The 17631-nt window shown below is 45.1% G+C and overlaps 1 long non-coding RNA gene across 1 annotated transcript; it reads left to right on the top strand.

Moving 5' to 3' along the window:
- The first annotated feature begins 14548 nt into the window (after nt 1–14548).
- On the top strand, nt 14549–17416 carry LOC308417832. The gene is made up of 3 exons (XR_013974945.1): nt 14549–14639; nt 17099–17159; nt 17250–17416. It is a non-coding gene; the product is annotated as an uncharacterized lncRNA (long non-coding RNA).
- Nucleotides 17417–17631: the final 215 nt, after the last annotated feature.

The raw sequence follows: 17631 nt of genomic DNA on the forward strand, positions 1-17631 counted from the left end.
TAAAATATCCTTACCACAAAGACACTTGTTTACTATGTTCATAGCAGCTTTATTTGTAATATCAAGAAACTAGAAGCAATCCAGATGTTCTTCAACCAAAGAATGCATACAAAAATGTGTTATATTTACACAGTGGAATATACTATTCAGCTATTAAAAAATGAAGACATCATGAATTTAGCAGCAAATGGATGGAACTAGAAAATATTATCCTGAGTGAGGTAACCTAGACTCAAAAGGTATGTATTCACTTATAAGTAGATGTTAGTCAAAAAGTTCAGAATACTCAGATATACCCCACAGACTCAAAGAAGTTAAACAAAAAGAAAGGCCCAAGTGAAGATGTTTGAATCCCATTTAGAAGGGGAACAAAATAGTCATGGGAAGCAGATGGAAGAGGGTGGGAGAGAGGGAGAATAGGGAGGTCAGGATCAGACATGGGGAGAGAGGCCCAGGGGCCAGGAGAATGAACGGAAATATGCAGCTGTTGGGGATAGAGGTGGGGGAAATCTCTAGGAAGTCCCAGAGACCTAGGATGGGAGAGACTCCCAGGACTCAAGTGGGCAACATTAGCCAAAATGTCCAACAGTAGGAATATGGAACCTGAAAAGACCACCTCCAATAACCAGACAGTTCACACAGTGGAGGGATGGGAACTCCAACCCACCTACAAAACTTTTGACCCAAAATCGGTCCTGTCTAAAAGAAGTGCCAGGACAAAAATGGAACAGAGACTTCAGTTCTGGAATGGCTGAGACCCATCCCGTGGACAAGCACCAATCCCTCACACTGGTACTGATGCTGTGCTGTGCTTGCAGACAGGAGCCTAGCATGGCTATCTCCTGAGAGGCTCTCCCAGCAGCTGACTGAGACAGATGCAGATACTGACACACATTTGGACTGAGGTCAGGGACCCCTGTGGAAGAGTGAGGGGAAGAACTGAAGGAGCTGAAGGGGATGGCAGCCACATATGAAGAACAACAGTGCCAACTGACCTAGATACCTGGGAGCTCCCAGAGACTGAGCCACCAATCAAAGAACGTTCATGGACTGGTCTGAGACCCCTGACACATATGTCTTGTCTGGCCTCAGTGGGAGAGGATGTGCCTCATTCTGCTGAGACGTGATACACCAGAGTGAAGGAGTGGGGGGAGATACCCAGAGGAGCTACCCTCTCAGAGGTGAAGGTGAAGGGTGATGGGGGTAGGGAGAATGCTGTGGGGGGGACTGTGGGGGAGGGACAACATTTGTGATGTAAATAAATAAACTTTTTTAATGGGGGGGGGCAGAGAGAGAGACAGACAGAGAACTATCCTCTGCCATGGTGATCTTAGGGTCTTGATGAGGAAGTAGCACTGGCCCCGAGTCTGAAAGAGTAACTAAGAGCAGACCAGAGATGAAGAACTGTAGAAAAGGAAGAGACGGCAGAAGGTGTAGGCCTGAGCCCAGTGACTTCTGAAGCAAGAACTTGAGGAGGAGACGCAGATCAAGGTGAGGGGCTCGGCTTACATCGGCCTCACAGGAGCCTGGTCACTGAGAGAGATGGTTGCTCTGAAGAGGGGAGGGACCCAGAGGAAACCCCCAGGAACCCCCGAGAGCTGGGCAGCCGGAAGAACTGCCTCCCAAGCCTACAGTACTGTGTCTGTCCTCCCGGAGGCAGGATTACTTCGGATACTTCACCAATGGCTCTCAACCTTCCTGATGCTGCCACCCCTTGATACAGTTCCTCATTTCTGCGGTGACCCTCAACCATGAAGTTATTTTCATTGCTGCCTTATTACTGTAATTTTGCTACTGTTATGAATTGTAATGCATATATTTTTGTCTGGCGTCTTTTCTGGGCTTTCAGGGAAGACTCTGTCAGAGCATGAGACTGGTTGTTAATGACAGGGTACTTTTTGTCAGGTGACATAGTGAAGATTTAGACCTACTAGGCTTTGAAATATCCTCCACAGACTCCTGTCTCCACCTGGCCACATTGTTCTGTAGTCTGTGGAGCTTGCAGAGGTTAGTATGTCAGACTGGTGGAAATGGGAAGTAAGGGGCTGGCTTCAGAGACGATGCTTATTTCTGTTTCCACTCTCTCTTACTTCTGGTGTGTTATGTAAACAAGCCACTGACACACAGTTTTGCTGCAGTGTGGGTCTGCCTGCTAAATCTTCCCCACCATGACAGAATGTGAGCCTGAATAAGCCCATCTTCTGTAAGGTGTTCCTACAGGTACACCAGTCATCGTGACTGGAAAGTAACTACTGGGAACTAAGATGAAAGCATTTGGCAGCCCTTAGACGGAAGGGCATGAGAGCTGAGTGGGAAAACCACAGGCAGGACCTCCTCCATCAAAAGACTACTGCCTCGGGTGACGCAGGAAAGGTGGAGTTGGTGAGACCGCTAATGTGAACAGATGGTAAGGGTGATGTCAAAAGGGAACTAGCATGAAGGAGGGGTTCTTCCTGAAGCCCCCCATATTCACTCACTGTTTGTTTCCTGTGTTTATATCTGCTAAATCTGGTGTGCAAAACAAAAAGGCAGGTTGGGGAACATTGCTATGTCCTCACAGAATCCGGGGAGAAGGTACGTTTTTTGTCTCTGTATTCTGTGGGCTCTGACTACACTTTATGACTAAGAAGAGCCTTTGTATAACAGATTCCTGGAGGAAATGGGGAAATCAGTCCAGAGGAGGTGAGACTGGGCGTGGTCAGAGGAGGTGAGACTGAGGGTGGTCAGAGGAGGTGAGTCTGAGGGTGGTCAGAGGAGGTGAGACTGAGCATGGTCAGAGGAGGTGAGTCTGAGGGTGGTCCAGAGGAGGTGAGACTGAGCATGGTCAGAGGAGGTGAGTCTGAGGGTGGTCAGAGGAGGTGAGTCTGAGGGTGGTCCAGAGGAGGTGAGACTGAGCATGGTCAGAGGAGGTGAGTCTGAGGGTGATCAGAGGAGGTGAGACTGAGGGTGGTCAGAGGAGGTGAGTCTGAGGGTGGTCAGAGGAGGTGAGACTGAGCATGGTCAGAGGAGGTGAGACTGAGGGTGGTCAGAGGAGGTGAGATTGAGGGTGGTCAGAGGAGGTGAGATTGAGGGTGGTCAGAGGAGGTGAGACTGAGGGTGGTCAGAGGAGGTGAGTCTGAGGGTGGTCAGAGGAGGTGAGACTGAGGGTGATCCAAAGCCCTTCATTTCTCCATAGTTTGAAAGACAGAGAAGTTGCCATCTCAAGATGGCCTTACCTGGTCCCTGTAATGGTGGATTGTATGTCCTCTAAGGCTGACATCATGAAAACAACCTGGAGGCTCTAGGCTTGACTAGGCACATCCTTCTTGGAGGCTATTGGCCAGTCAGCTTCTCAGCATTGATATGGACTCCATCACCCCAGAACAGGAGACACCTGGGATGATAAAGCAACAAGGAAACCTTAGCTGCTCTGGGAAACATGTGTGCAAGACCTGGAGGCCTGTGGCTGTTTCGGCTTCAGTCAGTCCCTTTGATGTGCTCCAGAATATGTGTCCCCACCCACTCCACACTGCGCAGATTCTTTATCTCCAACAAGGGTCGGCAAGATAAAGCCAGTAAAAGCCATTACATTTGAATTTCAGAAAAATATCAATAATGCATGGTTTTTTCTCAGATAGGAAACATGTTATTGTCACAGGATAGCCTGCATTTTATATGTTCTAGGTTCATTTCTCCAGGGGCCCCTATGGGGCAAGAAGCGGTTTCTCTTTTTGTAACGTTTTTTGGTCTTTTCTCTGTGGAATTCTCTCAGAGGTGGGAACTTCCTGTATGTCTCAGGAATGGGAGTTCCTCCAGCTTTGGCCATGCTGTCTCCAGGTAACACATTTGTTTGTACCAGATATCTAGGAAGGAAATCGACATGAGAAACTCTGGGGGCTATCCTTAAGCCTTAGCTGTACAGTGCTAGCCTGTGAACTGGAGGCCAGGAGGAGTCATAGACACCGCAGCAGGGTGCTGTTCAGTAACCTCTGTTCACGCCGCAAACGTTTGCCTCGGGTCAGTCAGCTCAGTGGGTCTCACATACGTGACATTGTTCTCAGACTCTCAGCCTGAGACCTGGGCAAACCATTTCCTCCAGCTTCAGGCCTGGAGACACTGAAACTTTCTGCCTGGGGGAGGTTTGAGATTTGGATGGAAGTAAGCTAGAACAAGAGTCAATGGGTGCCGTGTAACAGGCAGATTCCTACCTCTCAGGGAGCAGAGCTTTTGATCTCTGTTTCAGGAAGGAGATGATCTCGACTTATCAGAGCTTGCCGCACAGGTGTCTTAACAGGAATACACATCTTGAAAGAAACAAACACTGAACCCTCCTGAAAGACCTTCTTGAGAGAAACCAAAACAGAACCAAGAAAAAGTCAGCACATACAACTAACGTGAAAGTGGTTTAGAGCAGAGGCTCCTCATTCTGTTTAGAAATCCATGTGGGTTGGCTGCAGTCAGAACTACCTCACTGCATTCTTTCTGTGGGAAATCACAGACAGTAGCTAGAGATCATGGTGAACTAATGAGGTAGAGTTCACCCTAAATCAGCGGGCCTGGGCCCTGGCAGTCAGCGGTGGTTGAAGACAGAACTCATCCGTACTGAATGCTGATGCTGGCGTTATGCTGAGGCCTATGGGGCAAGGCTACCCCCTTGTGGTAGGGTTTGGGACTACTCCCTAAGATACAAATTCCCGGTCAGGCATTTTAAGAAGGTCCAATTACACAGGATTAGATGAGACAGCAGTAGCAGCAGCTCAAGCACACAAGATTTGCCTCTCCTTCTGAAAGAAAGGACAGAAACGGCCAGTTATGGGCTATGAAGGTAACTTCTTGGTTCCCCCCCCCACCCCCCCAAAGACTCAGGCTTTTATCTATCTTTTAGGCTAAATAGTCTTAATGAACGGTTTCCTCTCAAGGTCACAGGATGGTTGCTGGAGTGACAACCATCAAATCCATGCTGTTGCCCGGATACAAAGAAAACTAGAAGGGGGAGGGGCTGGCAGGTGTGAGATGTGTGTTTGTGTGATGGGATGAGGACTCCCAACTGTCTCCTCTGCTAAATAGTCTTTCTGAAGTCCTTAAACACTTCTGCTGTTAAGCCCTTCTAAATAAACCCTACCACCAAGGAAGTGAAGGCTTAAGTCTTGAATGGCTGAGGTGGTGTTTGCCTCTCTGGGAAGCAAGCAGGCCTGAGATTTTCAAAGCCAGTTGACAGTTGTCCCAAATGTCCTGGTTGCAGGTATGTGCTGGACTCTCACCTGGAGCCAGCCCTGAGGCCACCAGAAGGCTCTAGCAAGCCTGTCTCAGGGGTGACTGCTCCCTGGAATTAGAAGCAGTGTCTAGAAAACCTTTCTTACACTGAGGCTTGGCTCATGTCTGTGGAGCTGTGGGCACTCCAGAAGGTGGCGTGGGAGGAGAGGTGACAGTCTGTTCCCCTTGGTCACTGAGGGCTGCCTAAGACCCTAGAGTTATAGTGGGTGTTTTGCTGAGGTAGGGAGCTGTTTATTTGAAGGTTATAAAGGAACCTTGAATAAGAAATCAACTCATGAGCAGACTAGACCTGTTTCCTTGGACACATCAGGAGGACTACTCTAGCTTGATTGGGATGACAAGTTTCCCTGGTCCTGCAACCCTTAGTGATATAATCAGAGCCCTCCTGGTCACACTGGAAGGGTCAGTCAGCATAGTAACATGCATGTGGTTAATATCTCCTGGACACCCTGGGGATGCTCAGGACTAGATGCCTGGGAGTGGTAACGGGTGCTCAGAGCCACCAGGTTCTGTTTGCTCAGAGATGGGAGACAAAAATCGACAAAAATCCGACAAAAAAAAAAAAAAAAAAAAGAACAAGAAAGTGGAAAAAAAAAGCAACAAATATTCCAAATTCCACCACATCACCCAGAGAGCCCAGGGTTAGCCTGCTGCTTCTCTTAAACCCCATCTTCGCTGACTAGGGCTCCTGTCCTGCCCACAAAGTCACATGTCAGCATCCTTGCAAATGCGTCATATTGCTTCTGGAGTTTCTTCCCAGTCTTCCCCTCCTTTGAGTACCTGGTGAAGCCCAGATGCCCCTTAGAGTTGCAGTTTAGGGATCACCTCTGCACAGCCTTCTCCAGCCCTCCTACCCCCCAGCCATGCTAGGTACTCCCTCCCAAGGGCCACCAGGGTACCTGGCATGTCTGACCACGCTGTATTCTGCCATCAGGCTAGAGCACAGGTCGGTTCTCCCTCCAACCAATCATCTCCCAAGATTTCTAAGTCCTTACCCTGCAGCAAGAGTCTAGCCATGTGGCTCATGTCAAGGATACTTAATTTATTAGAAGGGTGGATCAGTGTGTGTATGTGTTTATTAATGTTTGTGTTTATTGAACATTCTCCATTCTGGGCAACAGAATATTGGCCACAACTCTCAGATGTTTCCAGTTCTGTTGATTTGTTTGTTGGATGGTTTATTTGATTTGAGGCTTTATAAATAAAGTCAAAATAAGATTTATAGAAAAACCTTGCCATGAAGGATAAATAATATGTATACACACAGGGGTCCTTACCTTCTGTCTATTGGATGGGTGAAAGTATCTGCATCTAACTCTTTCAGCTGCTTGTTGGGTCTCTCTGAGGGCAGCCATGCTAGGCTCCTGTGTGTAAGCACACCACAGCACTAGTAACAGTGTCAGGGACCTGGGCTTCCTGTTGAGCTGGATCCCAATTTGGGCCCGTCATTCCTTTTTCTCAGGCTCTTCTCCATTTTTGTCCCTGAAGTTCTTTCACTCGGGAACAATTCTGGGTCAGAGTCTTTGACTGAGGGATGGCAACCCTATCCCTCACTTGATGTCCTGTCCCTCCTCTGGAGGTGAACTCTACAAGTTCCCCCTCCCCCATGGTAAGGTATTTCATCTAAGGTCTCTCCCTTTGATTTCTGAGAGCTTCTCTCCTCCCAGGTCTCTGGTAGATTCTGGACACCCCCACCCCATCTCCAGAGGTTGCCTGTTTCCACTCTTTCTGCTGGCCCTCAGGGCTTCAGTCCTGTCCCCCGCTCCTGTTATGTTCCCCCCTTTCCCTCCCTGTCTCCTCTGAAGACACTTAGGAGAAGAGCTGCCCCATGGGAAGACCAGCAGTCTCAACTGACCAGGACCCCCTAGATCTCCCAGACACTGAGCCAATAACCAGGCAGCAAACAGCAGTTGGTACGAGGCCCCGACACTTATACAGCAGAGGACTGCAGGGTCTGGCTTCAGTGAGAGAAGATACACCTAACCCTGAAAAGACTGGAGGTCCCAGGGAGTGGGAAGTTCTGGTGGGGTGGTGGTGGTGGGGTGGGGGTAGGGGATGGAGACATCCTCTTGGAGATGGGGGGATGGAGTCTGGACTATAAAAAAGGATTAAAGAGTAAAAGTAAATTTAAAAAAACTTTATACACATGATAAAAAGATTCGTTACTGATTTGGGTTAACTGTATTATGTTTTTCAACATTAATCACACATAGATGAAAAGTAAGTCGTATTTTAGAATTATAGAACCTTTTGTTGCCTCACACGAGAACTAGGAAACTCTCTAAATGAATATGGATGCATTTAGACAGGGTGGGGAAAAATTAAGCAAGTGGATGCCATATCTCAGAGGGTAAGTGAAGTGGGTTTACCCCATCCCCCACGTCCACGGGAGCAAGTCTCATGCTTGTTGTGTGGGGGTCACTTGACTCAAACTGTCACTGAAGCAGAAGAGACAATACTGGGCCGTCCTGTAACCAGTTCCCTGCAGACATCGCCAAAGCCCAATTGTCAACTGACCCCCCGAACACCACCAGGGAAAGAGAAAGTAGAGACCATTCTGGCCAGATTGTTGTCCTCTGGGGAAGGCTTCTCTTGGGGAGAGGTGTAGGCAGCTCACCTGGGGTGGGGGAAGGGAGCAGAGAATCTCTGTCTCTCTTGAGACACTTGGCTAGCTGAGGAAGAGGAGACAGACACATCACCTGGCAGCCTTCTTCTCTGGAACCTGAGCTGCTTCCATGGGGTCTGGCGTCAGACTGTCCCAGTTGCTCACCCAGTTGCTCACGACTGTCCCAAGACAGGGCAGGACCAGCTGGCAATTCTGATGAGGAATAGTCCCTGAAGGAGCCACAGCTGGGGGATGAGTGTCCCTCAGATCCGTAGTGGGGAACCTGGGGCTCACCTTAGTTCACCCCCTCAGCAGGGAACACAATGGCTCCTTTCCAGCAGAAGCCAGTGCGGTGAGCTGAAAGGGGCTGTGCCTCAGTAATAGTGTCAGGCTCTTTCTACCACACTGGAATGACAGCAGGTGCTCAGCTGTCTCTGTCAGCAGTGCCACCAGCCCGAGGCCCAAAGCTCAGACTATAACCCTAACTTCCCGCTTTCTGTCCCTCCTGGCTACTACACAGAGTCCTGCACAGAAGGATGGTCTCTCCTTTCAACATCGGATTTTTGCCAAACTTGCTGTGAATCAAAAGCCTCTCTTTGGGCTGCCTCAGGCTGGAGCAGGCCGGGATTTTGGACAGGTATGGGGCCTCTTTTTGGTTAGTCCTTCCTTTCTGAGTCTCCAGCAAGAGCTGAAGACTCACAAGGACACATCCACCACAAGGCCACTTTACTGGGCTCTAACTCTGGTGACAGTAGCTATGGCTAGTCCTCAAAGCATTTTCACAGCTGCCCTGTGAAGAGGTACTTCCTTTTCTTGGGTTAGCCTAAGTGATCCATGGAACAGGATATTTAGGACACTTCCCAAGGTCATACGAAATGCAAACGGTGGAAACAGTATTTTACCTCATCCATCTTGACTGCAAAATTTAGGCTCTTAAACAGCGTGCACATGGCTTTTCATAGCTGAGAGTTCCTTTAAGCTTACAGATGAGTGGGTGCCTGGGGGCAGACCCATAGCCCAGCAAGTCACTAAAATCCAAGGCTTGCCTAATCAGACCCAAAGCCTTAGCCAAGAGCCCTCTTCACATGGCAGGAAAAGGAACTGAAAGTAAGTAAATTTAGAAAAGGAGATGCAATTAAAGATATATTAAAAATACACACTTAGAGAGGCGGGGGCTTTTTAACATGGATCGGATGACTGGCTTTGGGAAATTTGTATCACAGTACCATTAAACAGGTGGTAAGACACATTTCAGTTTGGAAGAGAGACAGCCAATAAAATTGGCAGATGGGACTGGGTAGGGCAAGAGAGCAAGAGCTACCTCCTAGGGATACTGAGCCTCTGTCTTTGTGTATAATAGCCTCAGCCTCCCTGGCCCTGCTGAGTTCTGCGTGAAAGGGCGGCTTGGTTGTTTCCAAAGTTTCCCAGTTGTGAGATGCTATCCTCTATATTAAATTATCTGGTAAGAACTCCAGGGTGGTTTATAAATACAAGCGATGTGTGAACAAATTGTTCCTTCATCTTCAGGTGCGATAATGTGATGAACTTTCCTCACATTTAGCTGGGAAACAGGCCTGGAAGAAAACGCTGCCATGTTTCTTTGATGCGAACTTAACCTCTCAGTGTCAGCTCTGGTGTTAAGACACAAATAGCCACAGGAGTGCCCTGGCCAAGCCTAGCCAGCTCTGCTTGCTGATGAAATGTGTCCCTGCCTGGTGATGAAATACGCCAGCAACAGGCAGGGTCTGGAGGTGATTTGGATCTGACAGCCCGGCCTCCAAACCACATTTTCCATGCGTCAGGGAGATGAACGCCAGGTCTACCCCACATGCTCCTAGCAATTAGACCTTTGCTAATATCTCAGAGCAGCTGGACCTAAAAAGAGTCTCAAGTGGTCACATTCTTTGAACATACACATTTTGAGCAGGTGGCAGCTGCCGAGGCCAGCTTTATTCATCTCAAGCCCAAATTCTCATACTTTGACCCCATGTCCCAAGCCTAGACTTTGTGGCTCTGAGAAATATGACTGCGAAGTTCTGTCTGGGTAACCCTCTCCCTCGGACAAAGTGTCTCTTCTCCCAGCCCTCTTTTCAGCCATTGCCATTGGCTAAGGGTTTACAAAAGAATTTGGTTTTCAAAATTTAGGAATTTTCTTTTGTCCCCATTGAAGGTGACATTAGTTTGTGTCTTTATGTATGGTACCCCCCATGAAGAGCCCCCCCTTAGCTCAACTTCCTAGTACAGTTTGATGACTTGGGGCCTAATCCACCTGCCTATCCATTAAAACACCTGTCTTTGGTTTCTGCCTCAGTTTCCTGGTGCTGGAGATGGGCTGGTAGATTGGATGGTTTCACTGGGGGCCAACTCTGGCTTGTGAATGTTTCTTGGTGTTGAATTAGATCCAATCTCTTTAGGCCACTACGATTCTGCCCCCACTTCTGTCCATTTGTTTTTTTTCTGGCTAGGTTTCTGAGTGTTTTCTACGTGTCTCTGGCATACCGAGGCTTATGCTCCACAGCTCTCCTCTCATGTCGCTTTCTTGTTAGAAGAGATGGACACTGTGAAACTAATCCCTCCTCTCCCTGACAGAGGAAGACGTCTGACTTAGCCTTTAAGAATGAGTCCCAGCACAATGGCCCTAGAAAGACAAGATCTCTATGCCCCCTGTGTCTAGACATTAGTGTCATGTCTGAGGGGTTGAATTCTGCTTTACCTTTCAACATAGGTCCGCTGTAATCTCAATGCTGCAGAATGTATCCTTGTTTGGAGAGAAGGTCTTTACAAATAACTGAATTAAAATTCATTCCTTAGGGTGGGCCTTAATTCTACATCTTCAGCATCCTTATAAAAGTAGAGGGATTTGCCTGTAGAGCAGATGCGAGAGAGAGCAGGGAGCCATCTGAGAACCCAGGAGAAAGGATCTCGGCCCTCAAAAAGACCCCTGGCACCAAATTTGGAACATCTAGTCCCAAGAAGTGTGAGGCAATACATTTCTGTTGACTCACTCTGTATTAGCTACTTTCTGTTATATCATGTTATGTTAATGGTTTTGTTATATGAGCTCCAGGAAACTAACACAGCCTTCACAGTTTCCTGCACTGGAACGCTGTCTTCTGTTTGTTTTTATTGTTGACTTTATGGTGGCTCTGCTGGTGCATGCTGGTAATCCCAGCACTTGGAAGCCTGGGCTATTTTGTGATTCCCACCTCACAAATAAATACATAATAAATAAGTATAAGGGAACAAAAGCTGCATAAATAGAAAATGATAAAGAAACTGCAGCACACAAGTATTACAAGTCTTCACTGAGAAGACTCTCCTTTGGGTCTGAACTATATCCATAATATGATATATACACATGTCCTCTAAAATAAATATACCTATGCTTATAATATGCAAAACAGACAGACAGACAGACAGACAGACAGACAGATAGATAGATAGATAGATAATGGATAGATAGGTATGGTTATTACTAAGTGTCTATAGGCTATTGACTCCAGCACCCATGCAAATACCAAAATCCACAGATGTCAAGTTTCATATAACATGGGATAGTAACTGTCTGCAGTGAATTGAATGAGAAATTTCTCCATAGGCTTAGGTATTTGAACACTTGGTAGGTGGCGTTCTTTCAGGAAGCTTATGGGGTATGCCCTTGCTGGAGGAAGTACACTGAGAGTGTGTTTTGAGAGTTTATAGACTCACCCCACCTCCAGTTTGCTCTCTCTGCTTGGTGCTTGTGATTAAGGGTATGCGCCCCAACCTTCCTGCCTGCTGCTGCCATACTTCCCCACCATGATGGACTCTTATTCCCCTGGGACCACGAAGCCAAAGAAACTCTTCTGTAAGTTATTTTTGGTCTTGGTGCTTTATCGTAGAGATAAAACAAAACAAAACAAAACAAATACATGCATCTAATATGTGCACATCTTCTAATAGACTTTAGCATCTGGATTAATCATGTTAGTACAATATAAGTACCAGGTAGAAAGTTGTTTTACTGTACACTTGAGAGAATGATAGCAATAAAGAAAAGTTAATACATGTTTCATAAAGTACATTTTCTCTGAATATTTTCAATCCAGATTTAGTTGATTTGAAATCCATAGGTGCAAAAGATTGACTATACATATACATTGCTATAAAATAGTGTATGTATGTACCTATACATGTTATATGTGTTGAACAAATCAAGCACTTCCCAGAAGTACAATAGAAGGAGAGAGCAAACATGAGATTTCACTTCCTGGTCCTTTCCATTGCTAAAGTCATTGCTTTAGAAGCTAACATTCTACACCCAAAATTGTTCCCATCTGCCTCTTTGTCCTTCTATATTAAAGAAGCTCACACAAATGGGTTGTCTTTTACACGTCCTTTTGGACTTTGCTGTTTTCTTTAAATAACACATTGGTTCATCCAGAGTATCACAAAGTGTCCCGGTTTCTTCATGGCTGCACAGTATTCCACCACATGGATATGCCGTGAGTCATGTAACAGGATCAGCCCCAGCATGTGGTAGACATTCTGGGGTATCCTGACAGCTGCTCTTAGTTTTAAAATGAAGGAAACATCAACAGAAAAGGCGGGAGAATTTTGTCACCAGAAGCACAGGAAACTAATACAAATGATTCCAGGTGTTAGGGATGTGACGCCTTTTTTATAATGTTACAATTTATTTGTCACCAAAACAATGAAAAGGTGTTCCTGATGAAAGTGGGGAAACATTCTTATCTGCAGGTTAAACATACACACAATAGCACAATGTAACAGTTTTCTCATCTGTCAGTAACTCTTCCAAATGAAGAATATGGTGAGTTGAATGTGGTCTTTAGAAAGTACAAAACTGCAAAAAGTAATAGTTTGTGTAAACAATTGGTTGACATCTGGAGGAAACTGGAGCCTAATTAAGTTAAATTTAAGCGAAAGCTTTTGTGGATATTTTAGTAGAGTCTCTATTGCTGTCACCATGAAATACCATGACGAAAAGCAACATGGGGAGGAAAGAGTTCGTTTGATTTATATATATATATATATATCCTGAATCATAGTCCTTTGAGGGAAGCCAAAGCAGACATTCAAACTGGGAAGAACCTGGAGACAGGAGCTGAAGCAGAGGCCATGGAGGAGTGTTATTATTGACATGTTCCCTATGGAGTCCTCAGTCTGCTTTCTTATAGAACTCAAGTACACTATCCCAGGCATGGCATCACCCCTAATGAGCTCCCCCCTTCAATCATTAATTAAGAAAATGCCCTCTAAGTTGCTTAGATCCAGGTCTTATGGAACATTTTCTCAACTGGGGCTTTCTTCTCTCAGACAACTTTAGATGGTGTCAAGCTACCCAGCACAGTGATCTTGATGGACTGGACAATGGCCATTACACTTTCTTCAGTGCAGCTACAGTTTGTCTCATTTGCAGCCACATATTTCTGTGTGGTAACAAATTTTTATTGTTAGCTGTGATAGCCGCTGAGTCTGTTGAAACGAGCCAAAGAAGTAGCTTCTTACTGCTTCATTCAAATATGCCATTGAGTCAAATATTTTCAAGCAAGTGCAGCATTTCTTTCTGCATTTTGCTCCTTAAGATACTATTAGCTAAACTTATCAAGTTGTCAAAAGCTAATACGCTTTTTGTTTGTTTGTTCATTTGTTTGTTTTTGTTTTCTTGAGAGAAGGTCTCATTATGTGACCCTGGCTATCCTGGAACTCAGTCTGTAGATTAGACTGGCTTCAAACTCACAGAGATCTGTTTGTCTTTGCCTCCCATGAGCTGAGGTAAAAGGTATGTGCCACTACAACTGGAAATATGTGGTTTTCCTTTACAAAACTTATTGAAAAGCTTGAGCATTAGGCTGTTTTATATATGTGGTCCTTAGGTTCTTTTTTTAATGTATGTTGTATCATGTACATACTAGTATGATAATACAGGTACATGTTTAGATGTAATGTGTACTTATCCTAAAAATTTGTACTCAGAATAGTTTTGTGTGCAACAGTATGAAAGAAACAAAATTTATAAAACTATAAATTTAATTGCTAACTGACTTGGTTGTATCTACCACGAAGTATTGGTCTAAGTTTTAAGTGCTTGGGAGAAAAGAACTGACAACCTAGGACTCAATTTTCATATAAATTAAAATATAAGCCATAAAACAAACTAAGATATCACCAGGAAAGCAAATAGCCAATAAATTACTGTAATTCACAGTTTAATGCTGGCTCTGAAAGCTTGTCTGTATAGTCACAAGACTCCTAAGGTAACCAAGGTGGAGAGGGTAGAAGGCAGTGGGGAGGCTCACCTGGTATATGTGCAGTCAAGAATTTGATCTCCAGTACAAAAGAAGTGTAGGGGGGAAGGAAGAAGAGGAGGAGGAAGAAGATGAGGAGGAGGAAGGATCAGTATATATTTGGGGGAATCTTAAACAAAACTTTTGAGCTGATTAAAATAAAGTATAACTAAAGCACCAGACAATGAAACCATGTCACACAAGGAGTAACTGAAACTGTCATTTTCTCAAATGGGCTTAGACACAGTATGGAGCTTCATGGGGGCAAAGGCCAGTGAAATGGCAGTGATATACCAGCACATCTTAGAAAGCATCGAAATATAAAAAGGAATAGTAAGAAACAAACTTCATTCTCCAGTCTTAGCAATCCCAGGAGGGAGCTAAAAGTTTGTGTTGTAAAACAGTGTTCCTTGGAGCTGTGGACAGCGAGGTGTGTGGGCAGAAACATAAAGAGGACCCTGCAGCAGAGGAAGCAGCATCCAGTTCTCAGGGTGAGTTATAAAACCTCATTTTAGGAGCAGTGGGCATGGCGGTACGTTGTGGTATTAAGGTCCTGGGATGATTCAGGTCCAACAGGAAAAAAGGAAACTCAAACTCAAAGTAGGAATGGCCACATAGGAGGGATAGAAGCCATCCCACAGGAAGACCAAGAAACTCTGGGGCAATAGATATTGGGGTGGGAACAGAGGTCTTGCTGTGTAATCCATGCTGGCCTTAAACTCACAGTGATCCTCTAGCTTCTGCCTCCTGAGTTCTGAAATCACAGGTGTGGACCTCAGTTAAAATATTTAATAATATAATCTTCTACCTGACCTGATACTGTAAACACAGTCAAAAGTCCATGTCTTAGTAGATCCTAGGTGCCAAAGGGGAACATATTGTTGCTTTGCTAAATGGTCATGCTGTCACACTGTACCCAGAGACATGTACTGCTTTAAATTTGGGCCATACAAGCTTCCCTTTTCAGTGTGAAGGGACTGATGCAAAGATTCACAACTGGTCAACAAGCTGAGTATAACTCTGAGTGCTCAGCTGTGATCGGTTATCTACAGCAGCCTCCCACCATCCAAGAGTCAGGGAACTAGAAAGAAGGAGCATAAAGAATGTAAGAACTGACATACAGGAAGGGCAGCTATAAAATGCTGGCCTCTGGACTTGACATGGCTGTCACATGTATCAGCTCATAGCAGCTCTACTTGTACAAGGCATGTATAAGATCAAGCCAGTCTGTAGGTCAGCATGGATGACAGCGCCCTGGATGTCCCACCCCTAGCTATTAGAGAGGTCACTGTCCTTTGGGAATGGAACTGCTCATTCGTTGCGCATGCCTCAGGGGAGGGCCGTATTATATGGCCAGCACTAATTGGACTCAGGGGTTGTTAATAACAAGTTTAAAAAGAGAATGTGAAGTTTCGAGGGAGATGGAGTAGGGGACACTGGGGGCAGTTGGAGGAGGGTAGTAGTGAATGGGTATAATCAATATATATTGTATAAATAAATGAAACTTTCAAATAATAAAAAATGAGTATTTAAATAACTGTGTAGTCTCAAAACTATGAATGACCATACTTTAAAAAAATAAATATCCACAATCACAATGAAGTATCTTAGCACGATGCTCAGCAGCAAATAGCTCAAACAAATACAAGTCTCTGTAAGCATAGAAAAGATTTAAAAACAGTTAATAGCTTGAACACAGCATTTCCTGTACCTAATAACGAGACCATACTAAATATCTTTTTTGAATGACTATACACTTCACCATGGAGCAAGTATTTAAAAATAACAAATGAATCAATTATATAGACTGCATTGCTTTTCAAAATGCTATTAAAATAGAAATACTTTTCAAAATGCAAACACATACTTGGTGGGCTCTGTTGTGGGAGGGAGGGAGAGAGAGAGGGTTGGAGGAGAACCATGTTTGGAAATTTTAAAATAGTTGTGATAATGAGTTATAGTAGGAATCATAATTGACATTTAAAAATGCCTGCACCTAGGTAAGGAGGAGAATCAGCAGACCAAACTGCAGGGTGGGGCTGTGAAGATGGCTCGGACTGTAAAACATGTACCACACTCCTTTAAGGGTGAGAGTCCAGATTCTCGGAAGCCATGTAAAAGCCAGCTGGTGTGACTGCCCACCTGTGAACCCAGTGCTTGGCAGATAGAGACAGTATCCCTGCAACAAGCCAGCTGGCAAGACTTCCTGAGACAAGAGGCTCCAGGTTTAATGAGAGGCTGCCTCAATATATAAAGCAGTGGGCAAGACTTCCTGCTTCAACATCATCATTACACTCGGGCACACACACATGCATGTTGCTTCAAACACACGTTCTCTCACATGTGCAAACCACATGTGCACTACACACACATATGCCAAAACCTTGTGAGATACGTCTAAAGCAAAGCATCGAAGAGGTTGAAGATATACGTGCACATACAGATAACTGGCACTGCGCTTTTCACAGGAACCCACTGGCTGACCCAAAGTTACTGTGAGTGTCAGCAGGAAGGAAGGCTAAAGAAGATTTAAGGTTAAAAGGAGAAGAGTCACTTCAACTAGACCTGCCTTTCAGCTAACATCACATAGGGGTAAACAGATGAAACCATGGAATAGTAAAGGGTTCAAGAAAAGGACCAATTTGTATTTGAGAATATATAATTAATGAGAGTGGAACTTTAGATAGTGGAAAGGCTGCCCTATCCTTAATAATTAACTTTCTATTTTTAAAAAAGATAAAGCTAGATGGCCATTTCACCATACTGGTGAAAGCAAATTCCAGATGGAAAAAGATTTAAGTGCAAGAAGAACTGAATACATTTTAAATTTTTGGAAAAGGAGGCAGGAGAATATCTTGGACGCAGTTAGAAACAGATGACTAAACAAAAGGCAGATACTCATAAGTGTAAATGTATCTTTAATTCACCTGATGTGACTGTTTCCCTGTAGGCTCATTGCAGAATATTGGCTCGTTCAGCTCAGCTGTTCTGACTCAAAACTCTTCTTCAAGGTGACTGACTCAATCCGGCCTCTTTCATCTTCTCACTGAATTGCTCTGCTTGACTTGAAACTAACTGTGACAATTTTTTCTCATCTTTAGCTCCACCTAGTTCTGGTTTCAACTGTCTCTGCTGAACTGCATGAACTCAAACTCAGCTCCACTGAACTGACTCCCAAGTGACTGACAAACTGAATTCTCCTTCTCTTGCTACCTCCCTTGGCCTTCTCCCCCCACCCCTTCTTCTTCCTCTCTCTCTCCCTCTCCCTTCTGTGTGTGATGCTCTTTAACAGCTTTTCTCCTGAGAGTTGGGTGCACGTTGTCTCTGACTCATTCTGTCAAATCTTTCTCTGATGCATCACTTTGTCTGCCCCTCAACTTGATATTAAAGGTATGTAGTAAAGGATTCCAGCCAGAGGGATTAAAGATGTCTGCTAAGGGTGTGTCTGAATTCCAGCCAGATCACACAGACCGAGAATGTCTT

This window comes from Micromys minutus (genome assembly GCF_963924665.1).
Source record: "Micromys minutus genome assembly, chromosome: 2".
Classification (NCBI taxonomy): Eukaryota; Metazoa; Chordata; class Mammalia; order Rodentia; family Muridae; genus Micromys; species Micromys minutus.